The sequence below is a fragment of the Ceratina calcarata genome, unplaced genomic scaffold (assembly GCF_001652005.2).
Source record: "Ceratina calcarata isolate Rehan_Ccalc_2016 unplaced genomic scaffold, ASM165200v1 scaffold127.2, whole genome shotgun sequence".
NCBI classification, from domain to species: domain Eukaryota; kingdom Metazoa; phylum Arthropoda; class Insecta; order Hymenoptera; family Apidae; genus Ceratina; species Ceratina calcarata.
Genome location: NW_017133727.1, coordinates 1,331,181 through 1,350,756, shown reverse-complemented (window position 1 = coordinate 1,350,756; position 19,576 = coordinate 1,331,181). Strand labels below are relative to the sequence as shown.

General features: G+C 36.3%; 1 protein-coding gene across 1 annotated transcript in view; it reads left to right on the top strand.

Annotated features, from left to right (window-relative positions):
* The first annotated feature begins 4,937 nt into the window (after positions 1-4,937).
* Positions 4,938-19,576, top strand: part of cnc (NFE2 like bZIP transcription factor cap-n-collar) — an 87,388-nt gene continuing 72,749 nt past the window's right edge. The window contains exons 1-2 of the mRNA XM_018030636.2: positions 4,938-5,098; positions 12,899-12,974. The gene's annotated coding sequence lies outside the window, so the exon portion shown is untranslated. The remainder of the gene's footprint in view (positions 5,099-12,898; positions 12,975-19,576) is intronic.

Below are 19,576 nucleotides of genomic sequence, written 5' to 3'. Positions count from 1 at the left end.
TATAGTCCGGGCGCTCGTAACACAAAAAATGGAACAATTTTTTACAGTCTGCCATTGATAGGGGAAATATTTACAGCCACAAGCTGTAGATAGATGTACTTAAAAATCTTCGTTACGTGTTAATGCATACTTAAACATTAACTTTAGTTAGTAAAAAGAACGTAGTTTCTTGAAACAACTTCCAAACAGTCTGCCTTGTGAAATTTCGTCAACTTTACGCTAACATTAGCTTGGCAGATTGTAAAAAATTGTTCTTAGACGATTGATCTTATACGATTTAATTGCTAACTAACATAAGTACGCTTTATTCTTGTACTGGAGAAAACCATCTGCCAATAAGCTTTTCATGGATTGCGCAACCTTGCCTTGTGCTCAAATAAATGGCAACAAGAAAGGTCCTATGCAATTTTCCCGTATCTCCAAGGGTTTAGGAGTTATTGAGGAAAAACGAAATTTTTTTCTAAAAGTTCGCCGTTTTGACGCTGGAATGGTCGGATTTTGTCAACATCAATAAAATGCCAAATAATCATACCTAACTCATTAAATATCGAAATTAGAAGAAAAGTGCACTATTTTTAATCATAGGAAATGCGTTTTTGTAAGGTATATAAACTTTTGGGATTGACTATACATATAGCCAATACATTCTTAAGTATTGAAACGTACATCGATTTAATAAAACAATTGCTTTGTAGAAGTAAGAAGTGTTTGCATATGTATACAAAATGTCCATAAAAATGACAAATATTTATATAAGATGAAATGTGTCAATGATGACAATATTGTGGATTAGGTTTTATATCGGTTTCTTCTAATTACGAACTTAATACCTGCGTTTAGATACCATCTTTATACTTGACAATTTTATTTCGAAACATGTTACAGAGAGTAATGCGAAATGTTCTCTGATAGCGGTGAATCATAACGAATGATAAGAGATACGGTGGCAGTTTTATCGTTGCTTGATAATATTGATATTCAAGGAAATCTGTTTAGAGTGTTACACCTATTTACGAAATAATCTTGTTTCACAACTGTTGGAGAACGTTAAAACTTCAGATCTACTTGTACGTGCATACCCATTGTGCTATCTCGCTATCACGTGCCTCGTATTTTATTGATAATCTTCTTAATTGTTATGATCATATCTTACTACATGATATGAACAAGAGTTCAATAATTTTTTCACTATAAACATAGACGGTAAGTCGCAGATATAAGAAACGCTATCGAGAAATTAGGGCTTGTCAGGTGGCAAGATATTTATGTAAATCATACGAAGGCACAGATCAAAACACGATTGCAAGATTCAGATGTAGGAATGAGGAACTGAATAATAAGTATTGGATTGAGGAGAACGAAAAAGTCTGTAGACTATGTATCATATGTATAATCGGCACAATAGCAATAATGCGAAGAATTTAACACAGCTGATTCCTGATTCGATGAATGAAAATCTTGGAATAATTCATTTTACCGGAATTGATCTGATAGCATGTCGTTGGTAACCGGTCGCCGTTTCTGCGAATAAGCGTTTGATTATTCGAGAAGATTGACTCGGCTCGTTGTCGTCGGCGACAATGGAGAGTAATTACATTATCACGGTGTTGTATGATCGACATTCGATGCAGTAACTTATAAAACGTACAGTCATCGGCTCGTGTCCCGCAGAAGCGCGAGCTCTTTCCGTTAGGAAGACAGATCGATTCAAGATCGCGCGTTACGAGATCGTTGCACCTGTTCTGAGACGAGGATTTAGTCGACGATCAGTCGTGAAAATCTTTTACAAGATAACTAATATCAATGTCAAGCTCTTTGTTCTACCTTAATGACTTTTATGCTAAATAAAATATTTCTGGTGACAATTACGGCATTGTAATTTAAATAGAGATTACTGTCATTATATTAAAGTAATTATAATTTACAAGATGATTCCACGACACTTACGAAAAGAAGATAAAAATGGAATCATAAAATGGGAAGCAAGGGCAAAATGATCGTTATACTAGTCGGTTTGCTGCTAACATGTGTTTTTAATGAGACGTCATTGGATTATTTGATACATACATGTACAAAAATGAAGCTCCTGTTGAGGACATTACTTTTAGTACAACTGATTTTTAACCCAAAGCCATTGAATCGATAAACCTATGACCGTTTATTTCTAAAGGCCTGGATAATAAACACTATGCAGGGTTACTTTTCTCTAAGTGCGTTCCAAACTTTCATTAAGCTCTATTTCACTTCCGGTGCGTTTTTCATAACGTGCAGACGTCTTTCCGGGCCGTTCGAATAAAGTAAAAAAGTTAAATAAAAGAGTTCCGTTTATTAACCCATTTCCAATAGGCGTCAAAAGACGTCCAGTAAAATTCGAATAATGTGAAAAGCGCGGACAAAATTGCTACGGGAAATGCTAGTGTACACGAGAACTGTTCGGTTTGCGAAATTCGCATATTAACAGCGTACTCGCTGTCTCTGTTACAAACGAACATTCTAGTCTACGTCCGCGTCTAGGGAAACAGAGAAGCGTAACTGGAAATGAAAAATGGAGTGTCTTTAGTAGAGTTTATTGGATTGGATGTCTCGCCGGTTGATCTCGGCTAATCGAATAAAAATGAAAGGCGTCGATATCATTGGAGCGGACTCGGTGCCAGGTGAAACGAGAGTCAAAGGAGAGGAGAAAATGTGTGGAGGAGAGAGCAGCTGTGGGCGCGGCGGATATCCCGCTGTGTCCCTCCAGCATGGCCGACCCCATGCACACCCACGCCGCGCCGCCGTGCCGTCGCCTCCATTTCTTTCTCGTTCCACCCGCGGCAGCGCGGCGCGGCGCATCAAATTACACGCTCAGTGAAGTAATTTTCGAAGCCGCGTCCGTGATCGAGCGTGATGCAGAAACATATCCGTTACCCTCCCGGTTCCGATGCGTCCTGTTCAAATTTGCGATCACCGATAACGATGCCTAAAGATTAATGGCCATGCGTGCCAAACAGCCTCTCTCCCCTTTCTTCTCTTTCTATCTTTACCGCGTTGCGAGTATTACATACACGCACATAACCGTACAACGATTCTGCCTGAAATTACGCGTATGTGTGCAGGGTGTCCGCGATTATTTCTACTATCATTTTTTTCCATAAACATTAGAAAAAACCGAAGAGGTGGTCTTCGTAGTATATTTTACTAGCAATATGACAACGTATCTAAATTTATTTGTAGTTTTAATAGTTTTTTAGAAACGAAGGTGAATTCCGTTCTGTTAAATGGAATTTAAGGCGAGCGATAGAAAAAGTAACGAAAAACCTATTAACTCGATCGATTACTGAAGAACAATTCAGCCCAGCGCTGAAAAAGGCAATAATTCTATTAAGCGCTGGGAAATGTTACAGTTCGTGGTCGCCTATTCCTAATATGATTTTAACTTAATAGCACAAAAAGTTGTAAAACGAAAGAATGTGTATAGTTTATCAGGGTATACGCTAATATCGGGGGTCTGAAGGTTAATTAAGGGTTAAGAATGGAATTTCGTAAAAACCGCGTTAGTGTGCACCTCCAAGATATATTTTTAAAATTTGAACTCGATCGATTCAAGGGCTTAGACTGGGCGTTGATACGTCAGTCAAGATCATGTATTTTTACAAATTTATTTTAATAAAATTTTTATAAACTTAATGATTAATGACAGTCTTGTCATAAAATAAATTTTCTACAAGCAATCATGTCGATTAAATCTAGCGAATTAAGATAGATTATCTTTACCATTGGATATTAACGAGCGAGTTCCGATTGGCGAAGAAAATCTGTAGATTAGTTAACGAGGTTGAAGAGGAACTCGGCGAAATTGGTTCAATTAAAAGCTACGGGGCCAGCTGTCCCGTCGACGATTTTGCCCCGTCATGTGATTGGTCCCTTTTCCCAGCTTCTTTCTTCTCGTTTCGATCTCCTCCATTTCGAGATGCATCGATACTCGTTCATCATTAATCATGCACTTTTGTACGTACACACTCGTCGATGGGAGCGACAATTTCGTGGATCGAAAAAAGAAATCTGTCTTGATGATTTCGATGGTGAACAACGTGATCGAGATCAGACGTTATTAACCTATGTATAATAAATGTACACAGGACGTAAAGTGGTTCTTTCGAGTTAGATTAGTAGTAGTTAGAACTACTGAAAAGAATTATGAAACATACTCTTATTTAGACTGTAAAGAATGTCTCGTATAACAGATCATACTACATGCAAATAAATGAATAACATTTTATATAATGTAGGACTATCAGGGTGGTTCTGGGCGTGATCAATGCACGATTTTCAATTTAATATTATATTAATATAAGTATATTTAAGTAGCTAGTATAAGAACCAAGAGCTCTCCGTCCAGGCAGAAGTTGACTTCAAAAAAATGACCTGAGTACGTAGAGGGTTGGAAAACGTGCCTTCTATTTCCGTCCAGTAACGCTTTCTTTTTTATGATCTGGCCTGACCTGGCCAGCGCCGGTCGTTTCATGCTGTTAAACACTTTCCGCATGTGCTAAGTTGTAAAACATCTGCAAGAGGCCAGTCAGACTGTCCTCGCCTGACATTGCCTACGATAATCATATTTTAAGTAGAAGAATGTCAGTTTTTGTATGACAATTTCAATGAGAAATAAGCTTCCTTTAAATTTTAATTCCCTATCTAAAAAACCTGAATAAATCTTTGATACTGAATTCATTGATTAGGATTAAACCTTCCATTAGGTTGGCCAGGTTGCCTAAAAAATTAGTTGAAAATGCTCGTTTTTACATACGACCTTATAAGAGTCATACGAACTCCAACTATAATATTAAAATTTTTCTGCGTAAACACTGTAGAAACGATTCTAGAAACACAATTCCAGCTGAGTAATTGTCATCGATTAAATTATTTTTCAACGAACTCTCTTACGTTGTTTCAGGACATGGATTTGATCGAGGTGCTCTGGAAACAAGACGTGGATCTCGGATTCACGTTGGCAGAACCGACGACGACTACAAAAAAGTCGTCCACGTTGGAAAAGGAAACCGACGATGAGATCGAAAAATTGAAAGCTCTGGAAGCTATCAACGCAAACAACGAAAAGGTATGTACACGCTTTATAACATTATACACGTTCAATTCTTTATTAACAGTTCAACTTTTTACTATTATCGTTGTGTCATCTCTTTATTACTCATATTAGCTTCTCTGTCTTTAAATGTATTAATAACTACACTGCGGACTTTATACAATTACAAGAAAATTGATTGTGCAGAAATGATAAATGTGTGTAAGGTATTAAACGGTTCAGAATATCAAACGCTGGATACATAATTCAATGTTTACATCATCATACAAATGTTTATGTAAAACACATTTTTTAAACTTATAAACGTTTCATTTTGCATAAAGTTTTGCAGTCTGTCAATGACAGACAACCTTCATGTTATCTTCTTACTTCTCGACATATTATCTTCGTCGTCTTTAAATGTATTAAGAACTAGACTGCAGATTTTATGCATTCCTAAGAAAATTAATAGCAAAATGCATATTACGACGTTTAAGAACAGTTTTAATAGTGTATTCGTACATATCATACACATTCTTTGTATTTGTTTCACATCGTCTGTAAATGCATAAAGTTCGCATTTATTAATAAAGCAAAAGGTACTGTTGGGACAAGCTAATATTTGATCCTGACAAAGAGTTGGTGTCGCATTCCGAGCCTCGTTACCTGCGACGCTTTCTCCCGTTTGCAGGCCGCAATTAGCAATTAATGACACATTGTTTATCGAAGTTTCGAACACTTTCACGCGGCAGAGTACGTTTTCTTCTCCCGTTTGCGTCGAGCAACTGAAATTCGCGTTTCTTACGTATCTTTTCCGACAGATTGACATCCAGCCTTTCCGTCTTTTGTATCTTTCCTTGCCAGTTTAACGATAGAAAGTCTCCGCGGATGTAATAGTATGTCGTAGTACCTCGCTTGCCTGTTTCATGGGAATAATTCTTCGTCGTTTGATTCTTCAGAAAAATTTATCTCCAAACAGAATTTGTTCTCGCGACTCATTTTATAATCTGAGATTCGTTTCTTTTTAAATATATTCGAAATAAAGTCTCTCTAACAATGCTTGGCAAAACAATTAACTGTATCAGTAAAAATGGAGGAATTATGCGGAATGGAATGAAGATAATTTTCAGGTATGAAAAAAGGAGATAAGATAATGTTCGTAAGTATTCTCACGTACGAGAGAATTAGAGGAAAGACAAGATGAAAAGCTGATAGTTTCGGGTTCCGAAACATCGACCGAGATCATATCCGAGAGCGCGTGGGATGATTCCCTGTGGCTTAATCTTTTCGGTGTCTGCCGAACATGGTTTCTACGGGTTCCGTGGGATTATGCCGACGGCCAATGTACTATAATACAGTCGAACGATTACCACATGCGGAGATTTGATAAGAATTAAAGATCCTATAAGAAAGTAGCGTTATGGTTTACAACTGATTCCAATCGTAAATAGAAAAATACTAATTTTAAAGACCCTCACGTAACACAGGCCGAAAATAAATAACTCTTCAAAATCTCTTTTAGCCAACATTTTAATAAACATTACAACATATCTTTATTACTTACATAAGCTTTACGACTAGCCATTGTTTAACGTCTCTTCATGAATGACTAACAATTGACGCTAAAAAATTCATTTCTTTAAATATTAAATATTGAATATGAAAAAATGATGGGTGGTACGATTTTTTTATTGTCATGTTCGGATTCAACACACTAAAAACCGCGAGCATAAAGTAAATTCATTTAAAAAGATTTTTCATCGTTGGCCTGTGTAATTATTGATATTCAATGTGAAGGGTTTTTTCCGAAATAGTGGGCATAACTTCGGGAATAGAATCAGTGCGACAAAATAAGGAAAAAAAATACGACCTTATTTCAAATCACATTTTAATTATCTATTCTGTTTTTAATATTCTGAATTGTTTTATACATTCCAAGTCACGTTTATCAATTCTGTACATTCAGTTATCTTACAATTGCATAAAATCCACAGTCTACTAATCATATTTCATAATGGAAGATTCATTATGAATGTTCAAACGAACATAATAATAATTTGCAAAATAATGTAATGATTTTAAATGCAATCGATACGAAAGAAGTATGCATTTAGACACGCGATTGGAACAAGTTATTCCATGATATTGAAGCTAAACAGTCGGTCGATAGATTGTAAAGAGATAGCCACCCCGAGTGCCGAATTCTTCTGTTAGCCAAGCGAGTGGCGTCAGCTTTGTTTGATGCCTCACCGTCGACTTCACCAGTCGATATCGATCTATCGACACGGATCGCTTGCCTCTCATAGTCCTATCTGCCCGAGTATTAATGCGATCGAATCCTTAACCCCCTTACCTTACCGCTATTTTCAAATCACTACTCTTCCGACTGTTCATTAATCCTTTTACCATTTTCTCAATTAATCCTTTACCATACCTTTTACCATTTCTCATTTAATCCAGTGAGACGTACATGCTTCAGAAAGTAATTCAAATATGATAAGATAAATACAATTTTCTATCGATGAATCTATACATCAAATAGTTTTATATAAAAGAATGAATAATTTTTTAGGCTGATTGCAGATTATGCAAAAATTCATGATTTTTATTAATACAGTGAATTAAGAACTGGAAATCAAACAAACTTTATGTGAAAACAACTGGCAGATTCTTTCGTTTGATCATAGATTGTATAAAATTCATCAATTTTTATTGATATAATAAATTCGGGACTGTGAATCAAACAGGCTTTGTCTGAAAAGTGATAACAGACTCTTTCATGTAATTACAGGAATTAATGTTTTTCAATCGATACAGTGAATTAAGAACTGTACATGATACAGACTTTATTTAAAAAATTATATCAAATTCTCTCCTTTGATCACAGATCGTATAATGATTTTTATTGACACAGTGAATTAAAGATTGTGAAAGAAACTTTATACAATACATCGTATCAGATTCTTCGCTTTGATCGCAGATATGTACAATGTGGACATAGATAGTTATTGAACCATCTTCTAACTGTACCGAAGCGATTTTAGCCGAACGAATTCGATTCAATCATTGCACAGTTCTCTGCTCATCGATGCGTAATTTCCTCCTAAGCACCGCGATCGATTCAATTCACTTTCTATCAGACGACACGAGTTTTTTCGGATCCGATTCCCTTGGTTTGACGCGTTTCAGTGGATGGTCACGAACAGCATTTAAGTATCAACGAGATTCGAAGCTCGCCACGGTCACCGAGAATGACGATGCATCGACGTTCTGGGCGGGTAACCCATCAGACTTCCCGACGTTCTTTCTCTTCGCCTCTATCGCTCTTTTTCCCCCGTCGGTTCTCCGTTCTTCTCACGACCTTCGGTGGTAGTCGGTGGTGTCCCTCCTTTCTTTACGTCGACTATCTATACCCGGTTCGCCTTTCGGGTTCTTCCTCCTCGAGGATCGCATTGTTCCAACCGGGTTCCACCTTTGTGAGGGCACACCGACCGTCTTCCCCGATAATACGGAGAAGATCCCGATCGAAAGTGGACGAATCGATCCTCGCGAACACCCGAGAACAAAGGCCCTGGTCCATTCCATCTCCGTCTCCACAATTTCTTTGCTCGCGTATCGACAACCATTGTCTCGCGACGCTCGAGCTTCAAATTGTTTTGATCGACAGCGAACTATCCAAAAAAGTACGATTGTCTTCTTTCATGGTCTAAATAAAATTCATCTTTCCGTAACGTAAATAAAATTTCTAACCTGTTTTCGTCTCAAATTAAATCTTGTCGTAAGTTCTTCTAATAGAAATGTTGAGTACATTGATCTATTTATACACTATTCTTTCGATAATTGTGAAAAAATCCTACTGATTAAGCGCGGTTTTCTTATCCTTATTACTGAGAACTTTCTCGCTACTAGAGAAACGATTAAATCGTACTGTTGACGAACCGTAACGTAAAGTATTGTCGAACCACAGGTTAATTACGTTTTACTCTTGTTTCTGATTATTTATTAGTGTATGTAATATTGGATAACAGATAAGGACTGAACGAACTATTTCAAAATTCGTTTCCAACTAGTCAGGCACGAGGAGACTTGTAGAGTCAGTGGATGAGCTTTAGCCAGATCGTAAAATTCGGCTTATCAAAGAACTTATTGGAGCTTAACTACCGAGATAATAATGTCAGATAGGATTTAGTTCTCAAAACGGGTCAGAGTCGGGCCGAAGTAAACTCACTTGGTCTCCTTCTGAAAACTCGCTCTCAAATGTCCGAATGTTCGATTGCCACTGAAGAGAATTCTGAAAATTCTGATTGTGTTTTTCGTATATCTGGGAATTCACAGATTCTTGCAGCCAAGAATTTCGAAAAAAGTATTTTCTTGTTGAGTGACCGCAACAAATATCAGATACTAATTTTTATGACGAATTTTACAATCTCGCTGAAGCTCTTCTACTGGCTTTACGAGCACAGGACTCTTTGGATATCTCAACTCCTTCTCACGTAAGAAAATCCTTCTGTCTATTCGATAGAAAGACTCTGTGATGGACGTCTAGTTTTAATTACAAAAACGAAATCCAAGAATTTTGGCAAGGATCGAGATGAAACTGTGTTCGGGATACGGAAGAGGGAACGTGAAAACAACGGCTCGTTTCTCATCCCCTCGGTAGCTAAAGCGTATTCATAAAAGCGGACTGGCGTTCGTTTGTTGACGGGGGGGATGCAATCGCGGAGGGTTCGTCGAAATGATAGATGTGTACGCAGCATCCCTCCGGGCGTGGGGCGGCATCCGGCGGGAGTTCGGAAAGGATGAGGGTTCGGGGAAGAAAGCCGGTTGGTCGCGGGAGAAAAAAGAGACGGCGGAGTTCGTATAAAAGAAGAACGGCGAGAGGGCGAGCAGGGAGAGATTGGAGCAACATGGCAGGGGGATTCCGAGGGACGTATTGATGGTCCTGGAAATTGAAAACGCGCCCAGCGAACCGAAGTGGGCTCGGCCTCCTTCCCTGATTGTTTCTGTCCGATGAAATTTCTACTAACAAAATGGCGCACCGTATTTCGGAATCATGTTCAATCCTTTCTGCCTTATTTAAATACCAGCAGAAAATCATTTTCGATTATCGAGACATTTACTTCGATCTTGCTTCTTTTTTATGGAAACGTCATTAGTTTGTCTGAATTCCTAATCGTATTTCCGATTGAAGAATGTACACATATTCTTCCTTGAATTTCATTTTAAATCATTGTTGATAAATAAATCATTGTTCTATCAATTTTTAAAGTAAAGAATAGTTTCTGATCTTGTTTCATTGCGAGCCAACATCGATTTGTAGTTAAATAATCAAGAACCGAAGTTGTCGATATCGAAATAGGAGCAGAATGAAAGGTACCAGGCTCGGGTTGTATTGCAAAACCGAAAAGACGACAGGTTACGAATTATTCACGGGACCGTGACTGGCATTAACTTAGCAACTTGAATAGCCTGGACGGTGGTCCATTGATTTCGTATATTCGCAGAGATCAATACAAGTTCGAGTGATCCTGATAGTTTAGTACAGATTCAGAAATTTTAATAAAAAATAGTTTCATCATATTGAACCGAATTGCCTGAACGTTAAAACAGATCCATGATTTGAAGTGGATCAATAGTATCCCTTTGGTGGATCAAATACCTTTTTAACAAATAATTAGAAACCGTACAGTCATTCATTACACTGTATAACACATTTTTTTTTTCCAATATCCACCACGTAATTATTATAGAGTCTCTTTTGCTAAAAAGGAGTCAGGAAGCAGAAATGCTTCATCACGTGCCGTTTCCGATAAATAGCGGTTTTTGTGCAAATAATGCATGATTATTATTTATTCAGTCACTTGTATACCGACGAACCGAATATTAATTTCTGTAATGAAAGTATTCAGAGCAGAATTTAAAAAAAGAAAAGGAGATCGTGGAAACTCGAGAGACTGGGGAAAGGAATAACCGGAAGAATGCACGCTAGTCGTTGATGACTCGTAACCGACGATGCACTTAGTTTCATTTCGCGGGTGTTGTTCGATACCGAAGGGGTGAGTGAGGATTGATCGAGGCTCGTATTCATAACCCCCGGATCTTCGTATAACGCACTCAACGACGACACATCGCGCAGAATGAAAAAGAGACTGAAGCAACGATAGAGAGGGATGAAAAGCTTCGAACAGAAAACGGGGAGAGAGAAAGAGAGGCTAGCAGCGGATTGGATAGCCGCTATCAGGGAGAGAGTCGCTATGATTAATGATCGGGTACAATGCTATTTTCATTAAACTCATTTCACTGCGGCTCGTATATAACACGAGCATGGCCGATCTATGGGTCTCGGACGCCCTCCAGTTCTTTTTCACGTTACGATCTCTCTCCCTCGCCGTTAGGATCCCTTAATTATGACGTCTCTATGATCGCCGACCTTGACGATCGTTGAATGCCATCCGAGTGAATTCAGGCATTGTTGCGCGGCCGTCGTTCCCGATCCCTTTCATTATCAACGGAGAACGCTCTTTTTTTCATTCCCGAGTCGAATGCCGTCTCCAAATTTCAAAATGACTTCATTCGTGACAGAACTTTTATTGAACTCCACGACTGGCTATCCTGCGTCTTTCTTGTTTAAAATATAGCTTTTGTTATCGGTCGTCGGTTTGACAACAACTTAACGTTGATTTTAAATGGTATCTTGATATAAGAGATTTTCATCATCTGTTCCGTTGGAAGAAGAATCAATTGCCAATTGCGGCCTGCTTACAAAGAAGAAGCATTACATTATTACATGATTCACAGCTGTTATCTAAAATAATGAATAATAGTATTGCGTTCTTAATTGAAATTGTATCACAAACAAGGAGTATTACATTAGTATGTATCTTATCATTCATTATTTGAAACATCGAACATGTTTATAATAAAAATAATAATGATAATACTTTATTTTTTCAGTCTCACAGTCAAGAAAATTAAACTTAGTTTACTATATCCTGCCTATTACATCTCTATCGTAACGATGCACTTAGTCCTTTCACGCATTCTACACTCGCACTGTCATTATTCTATTCTCTATATCTACACACGTATGTATACATAATTTGTATATGTATGTATGTAACTGTATCTCTCTATGATTTAAATACACAGTAATATACAGGGTGGTTCACCAGATATTACCCCCTTGATTTTTGTCGTTATTGTTATACACAGCAAAGAATGTTTGAACAGTTCCGAGAGAGGTATAGTTTGGTCTAAGATACTTTGTAGGTAGACGTAGTAGAGATATGAAAATCATCATAAATAAATTGTATAGTTTTTCTGCACTGATTGATGAAGCTCCTCTACGAAATACAAAAACGTATTATGCTATTAATATCGAAAAACCATTATACATAAACATTCTTTGTTACAAATAATAATAATTAATGAACCACCGTGTATATTTCATGTCATTTAAGTTTTATAGTCTGCTATTCGTCCTTATTACTTAGCTTTTACTAATTTTGTCCTTTGGCTATTTTTATTCTTTTGCCCCTTCATTGCACTATCCTTCCCTCCTTTTTATCTCTTCCTCCGTTAACTACTTCCTCTGTATCTCTTTCTACTTCCCAACAAACCCTCACCCAGTGTTCTTAAATATCAAACTTATCCTCTTCCTTCCTCCTCTTCCCAACATCTACTCCACTTTTCCAGATTTCTACACCTTGCTATTAAATATTGACTCCCCTCTTGTTCCCTCTTTTCAAACTTGTCGACGTTCTTAAATGAATCACTCTTTACCAATTAAGCTGCATTTAATTGACGGAAATACGTTCCATTGAATTCGATTTGCAGAAAGATGCAAAAGAATATGAAGAACCACAGGATGATCCTTGGGCAGGTCTTCCCTATACCGTTGATCTCGAAACTGGTAAGTGCAATTTCATTTCACTCACTGCGGATTTTTGTGCAAAATAAAACTTCGTGATCAATTTCAAGAATGAGATGTAAATTATGGTTTCAAAAGTTGTTATGTGTATTACATCTACTAATTTCTTGTATAATACATGCATCCTTTATCCAATTCTTCTATAAATGCATAAAATCCGCAGTTTATTAATAATATTAATATTTAATCGTCGATTGTAATTATATCAAATATTTAATGAGGCAGTAGTTCAAAGTTCACATTTATTTAAATGCATAGAAGTTTTAGCTTTAAACGTACAGATATGTACGTATTGCGAATCTGTTTTATAAATGCAAATTCGAACAATTAGAATAGTTTACATAGATTTTCGAATTCGTTATAGAAAAATCAGCATTTTTTCATCCGTTGTAATGAACGTGCACGTAAAATTGTACGTGCAATGTACAATTCAGTTACAATACACCATATAATTATTTTTACGTGGATATTAAAATATCAAAAGAACGAGCAGCTTATTTTAAGAAAACAGACACGGTACGTCCATAATTTTAATATATGTGCGTGTGTGTGTCGTAATTTTGATTATGTAACACGTTTGTGCACTGGCTTCGGACGGTTGGTTTCCGTATAAATCTCTAATTAAGGAGTCAATCAAAGATAATAGACACCGTCCACGTACTCTTGACGTTTGGGCACGTCAGTAAAAACCACAGACGGTAAGATACGAGCGTATAGCTACTATATAGCTACTTACTTCTATTCGAAGCGTGTCAAATGAAACGCGGCAATTTACGAGAGCCAATCTGCGAATACGTTCACCGGGTCGCAGCTAAGAGAGCCACGACCACACCTGACCGCACCTTGTTGTTGCGCGGCTTTAATTACCGTAAATGCGTCGATTAAATGCACTCGTTGATCATTTCCGGAATATGTGTTTTCATATCCGCTTTGAAACATCGACAGGTACCTAAGTAATTCGGTAGCAATCAGATCAAAGTGGATATTTATAGGGTGTATTCTGTCATCTAAACATTCAAGTAAAACTAATTCCTCAAGAAGCTTTTTAAAGATATTTATATCTAAAATAAGTTTGCAAAAAGTGACTAGAAAAATTCTTTTATGGTTTATTTGTGCATGGTTTAAGATATCAAAAATGTGTTGAAGTTATTTTAATTGAAACCGAGAAAGTATGAGCAATTAACAGTATTATATTTAGAGAACACCCTGTATGTCTGTGTACATTGAAAAATAAAGGAAAACTTTTCGAATATTAAATACTTGTCTAAATTTTACGTCTCTCAAACCTATCGACATAAGGCAAATTTCTGAATGTTCTACTCAGCTAAGCATGATTCGGCTATCAATTGAATATAAAAAACAATATGCGAGTCAAAATTTATAATGAAGACTACTTTCATTCGTGGAATTCAATAATTAGATAAGTCAGACACAAAATCATTTACAATAAATTTTTCTTGTAAAATGAAGGTTCGAAGTACGTACGTCTAATGTCCATATTTCTACTCACTCAAAACTCGATGTCATTATTCCTACTTACTTATGTCTGTATTTCTATCGAGTAAGAAAATCATGTTTCTACTTTTACTCAAGCCATGTCTGTATTTCTACTAATTGTAAGATCATCAAGTATTTACTTTATTAATGTAAAGATGTAGAATACTAATAAACAACCGTTATCAATAATTATTTTTATTTTAACTTTATTTATAACCATTTTTACGTACAATATTATTTCTTTTTTTATTCTGATCTTAAAGTTGAAAAAAGTGTTTGGTCCTAACGTGTCTAATTGTATTTCCTCTACGAATTTCAAATAAATTAATACGTTTAATTAATAAAAAAACTAATAGCTACAACTATACTTCGTCATTTTACATCGGTATTCATATATCTATATATTATTTTGTTTTATTATTACGTAGAATTTATTAAAAGAAACTATTTTAAGCTAGCTGAGATTATTCAAGTGAACATTACTTGGCTTTGGTATTAAATATTAAAAACATTCATAGTAGCAGATTTCAGTTGTACGATTCGAAGAAATAAACGCGGTGAAGTGACATTTCGGAAGGAATTCGTTGAGACAGTTTTATGCGTGTTAAAAAATGAATGGACGGAGTTCGTAGATGCAAACCGTGACTGATATACACTCTCGTCCAAAAATTTTTTAAAAAATTGAAATAAAATATATTATAACAATGCAGATGGCTTGCAATAGTCGTTTTCGAGAAGTTGCAAAAGTCGATGTTGCAAAAAATGAGAGAAGTGTTCTTGTTAGATTGTTTTATGTAGATGTGAGTTCGTTTTAAATTGAGCGCGACTGCTCTTCCTTAAAAGCTGCTTAGCCACACTTATCTTAATTTAGAATCTCTTTTCTTGGATTTTTAAGACAATCCTGATTTCGAAATTTTTTCCCAAAAATTCTCTATAATGTTCTCCGGTATAAATGGTGTAAAAAATAGCAAAGGAGATCGGGTCATGTTTATTGAGTCTGTTTGCACACCCTGTATAGAATAAAAGACGAGATTTCAGAGAACCAGGTTCGTATCCAGTTCGTATTCGTAGGATGTGGTGGAGAAGCCGGGGAGTGGCTTCAGGAACGCCCTCGCAGCCTTCTTCCCTCCCTTGGTACACCCGACCAGCCCTTCGCGTTCGCCCGGTTCCCCTTCTCTGCATTTAATTACTTCGCGTCGTTCTGCGACCAACAGAGAAGTTGCGCCTGGCCTAGCCTGGGCCCGCAATCCACTCTACGTCGTCTTTCGTATCGACGCTTGACGAAGGTTCCCGCTCGTTAAAACCTTTTTAAAACGTCCGCGTATCCACCGACTCCTTTATTTTCCTCACCTTTTCGCCACTTTTTTCGACTCTCCCTTACTTTTTAGTTTTCGGATGGAACTTATCATACCCGGTCTCAGTTTAATTAAAAGCATACTTCTCACATTGAAAGGTCAGTGCGTAATGAATGTACTGTGCACATTTATACTTTTATGGGAGCTTCAAGTGATTTATAGAAACGTGAGGTGGATAATATACATATGTGAAATATCGCATTAATTTTCATCTAAAAGTTATTGTATCAACTATTACAGATATGATAACAGTTATTATATGAAGTACTACACCAATCTTTATATGGAACATTGTATCAATTGCTGTGCCAATTATTATATGAATTATTTGTATGAAACATTGTATTGTTCATTAGAAGAAACATTGCATCCGCTACTATATCAATTATTGCATCAACCATTAAATGGAACACTGATTCGAGCAGTATATCAATTACATAGCAGTATATCAATCATTATATGAATTATTTATATCAAATATTGTAATCGTTAAATGAAACGTTGCACTAGTTGCTATATCAACTATTGCATCAATCATTGTATGAAACATGGTATCAGAGTTTTTTTAATAAATCTCAAAACGACATGATTTACAAAATAATGATTATTTTAGCAACGTTATAAAATTTCATTGAAAGCATATTGTGTCTTTATGAGAATTTCGGACAGTGTATATTGCATGTTATTTCTTCTTTCCGACCGTAGAGAATTCCACGTGGTGCTTTTATTCCTCTTGTCAAGTTGATTGACTTTTTAATTAACTTCTCCTATCTGCGCGTTCAGTTGGGTGTCGATATACTGCTGGACTATAACTAACGTGTAGCCAGCGTGAAAAAAAGAAAAATGCACAACTGCTTTACGTATCCATACTTGGAGAATGTAGCATGTTACATGCAGCTGCAAGATTGCAACAAGTGACAAGTATTAGAAAAATTGCTTTAAACAATCTTTCTATACCTATTCATTAACAGAATGAAATGCTGAACAGTTGCAATCTATCGTTCTTATCTGATGGAAGTAAGTAATATTCTTGCACCAATGGGCGTGTAGTAAAAGTTACTTTAAACACAATATTCCGACGATTATTACTTATTAATAGAATCAAACGCTGTACAGTTTCGATCTGTCATTCTTATCTCTGTTATAATAACATTCTTTCACCAATGGACCTGTGCTAAAAATTAATTTAAATATTGCTACATAAGCGACAAAGAATAAAGAAACTAATGTACAAGAACACAGGAAACATGAAAAACAGTTTATCTCATCATGCAATCAAAAGGTGAAATGTTCACTTATTGTATTTGTTCAAAGTAAAAGTGTTTTTTTAAACGCAGAAGACATTATTGTCAATCTGCCAGAGAAAAATACATATCCTTGCATCTAGCGCAAAACGCTATGATCATGAATTAAGTATTCACTTATTGTATTTAAGTACAAAAAAAATCCTTCTAAATGCAGAAGACATTCTATAAGAGAAAAATACATACATATGCGTTTTTGCATTGAACGTAAGAAACTGCAATCAGAATGTAACGACTTCGCCGTTAGCATCCCCTGTCAGGTATAGACAGGGATGTTTAGGATTTTTATTGTAGGGATCTGCATGACGTTTGTCAGCAACGGATCCCATATCTGGCGACCTCTCGCGCAAGGACTAACCCTCGAGAAGGTTATAAGCAATTTTCTCTGGAACTTCCTTGGCCTGGAATTTTTCCTAAAATTAATTGTTTTTTACCAAGAAAAACGAATTTCCTGTCCTTGTTTAGGACTAATGGATAAAAGTTTGGAGAAGCCAACAGCTCAGTTGATCATAGATTTGCAGTCGAGTAAGATTGCAGTTCGCCACGTCTGTAAGCGTTTGTGAATTAATAAAGCTCATTCCACTATTTACAAATCATTGTTGAGAATAGAATTATTCATCTAATATCTTTTCCCACAAGAGTTTCATATTCACTCACTGTATTTATTTGAAATAAAAGTTTTTCTAAACGCAAAAGATATCATTGTCAATGTACCAGAGCAAAATACATATCCTTGCCTCGAATATATGAAGCTGTAATCAGATAATTAAGTATTCACTTAATGTATTTATGTAAAAAAAAAAAACGTTTTCTAAACGCAGAAGACATTATTGACCATCTGTCAGAGAAAAATGCACGATACTTGCATGCAGCATAAGAAACGTAGATCGGGGCACACCCATGGCAGCTCGAGACAATGCTATGATAATTTATTCCTCGAATATAAGCTTTTTATAAGATTCACCGTGTAATCCATCATGCTTCGTCAAATTGGTACAAGCGCCGTTGTATGGTACGTCGACGGCAACATACCTAAAGAAGGCCTTTGCCGTAGCCTTTTTTTCTCTCTCATTCCGATTCCCTCTGGCTGTTCCTTTTCGAAAAGGGCGCTCGGTCTCATGCGTGAAGATCGCGATCCGCGCGAGCCACGTACATACTTACATGTGACCGCAGGAAACGATTCGTAATAGCGTTAGGGATTACGTGTTGCGAATAAATTTACATGTAAGAGAACGTTCTTGCCGATGCAACTTTCTGTCAGGATGGTGTATAACATAACACAATATAGATACATGTTACACGTTTCGCAACTCGCCGGTCAAGGTATTATTACGACGCCTAATTAATTCAGCCGTGGCTTCGTCAGTCGTCCAATGAACTTTCGCTTCTTGCGGTTTAATGAATTATTTGTCCATTAATCAGATAAAGACCGCGTTTCGTTCTTAAGGCAAACGTTGCGTGTCGCCTGTTTTCGACCATCGTCAGTTTCAACAGAAAATAATTCGAGGCTTGGCCAGATTTAAAGCTAATGATAGCATGACTTTTCTAAGATTCAGCGATAAACTCTTCACATTTTTTTCTCCATTTTATCGATAACCTGGGAAGAACAATGGAGAGTATGAGTTTAGATCATTCAATTTTTCGTTCTCATATTGAGAGATCTTCGAATCGTCCAAGTATTTCCTTCCTGAGAAGATGAAACTTAAAGCTTGTTCATTCTGAACAATCTTTCTTAGGCATAAAATTAGTTCCATTCCAATGAGGCTTTATCCTATTGCTGAAAGAATCTAGCCTCTAAGAGTCATTATTCAATGAGATTACACCAATATGTAATAAAATGAGTATTTCAAAGTATAAGAAAAATTTTAATTACTATGCCTCGAATTTAATTATAATATTTTTATGCCTAAGGAAGATTGACCTAAATGAAATGAGGTTCAGATTTCGCCTTTTCAAAGTCAATATTTTTAAACCCATACTTTGCACGTTTATACTATACATATGTATTATCGATAAGACACAGTTTGCAATATCCACATATGCAAATGAAGGGATAAAATTCCTAGTGGTGTAAGTCCACACATTAATCTTAATATTGAAAAACAAAGATTTTCCTCTAAATGGTATAATAAATTCTTAAGACAGAAAATAGTAATGGATATTAATTGAACACTTCTCAGAGTGTCTTACTGTAAGAAATGGCAGTGACAAATTGTCTACATCTAAAATTGTCTGTTTCCATTGCCAGTGACTCTAAATGATATTCATGATTATTTAGCTAAATAAGTAGAATTTTTACTAATGTTGGTCAGAAGAAAATAAAAACAACTAGAGAGATGAATCAGAATTTCTTTCATATTCTCTTCTTACGTATTAGAATTTGTAATTGAAGAGAACAATGCAAATCACAACTTTTCCGAAAAATGAT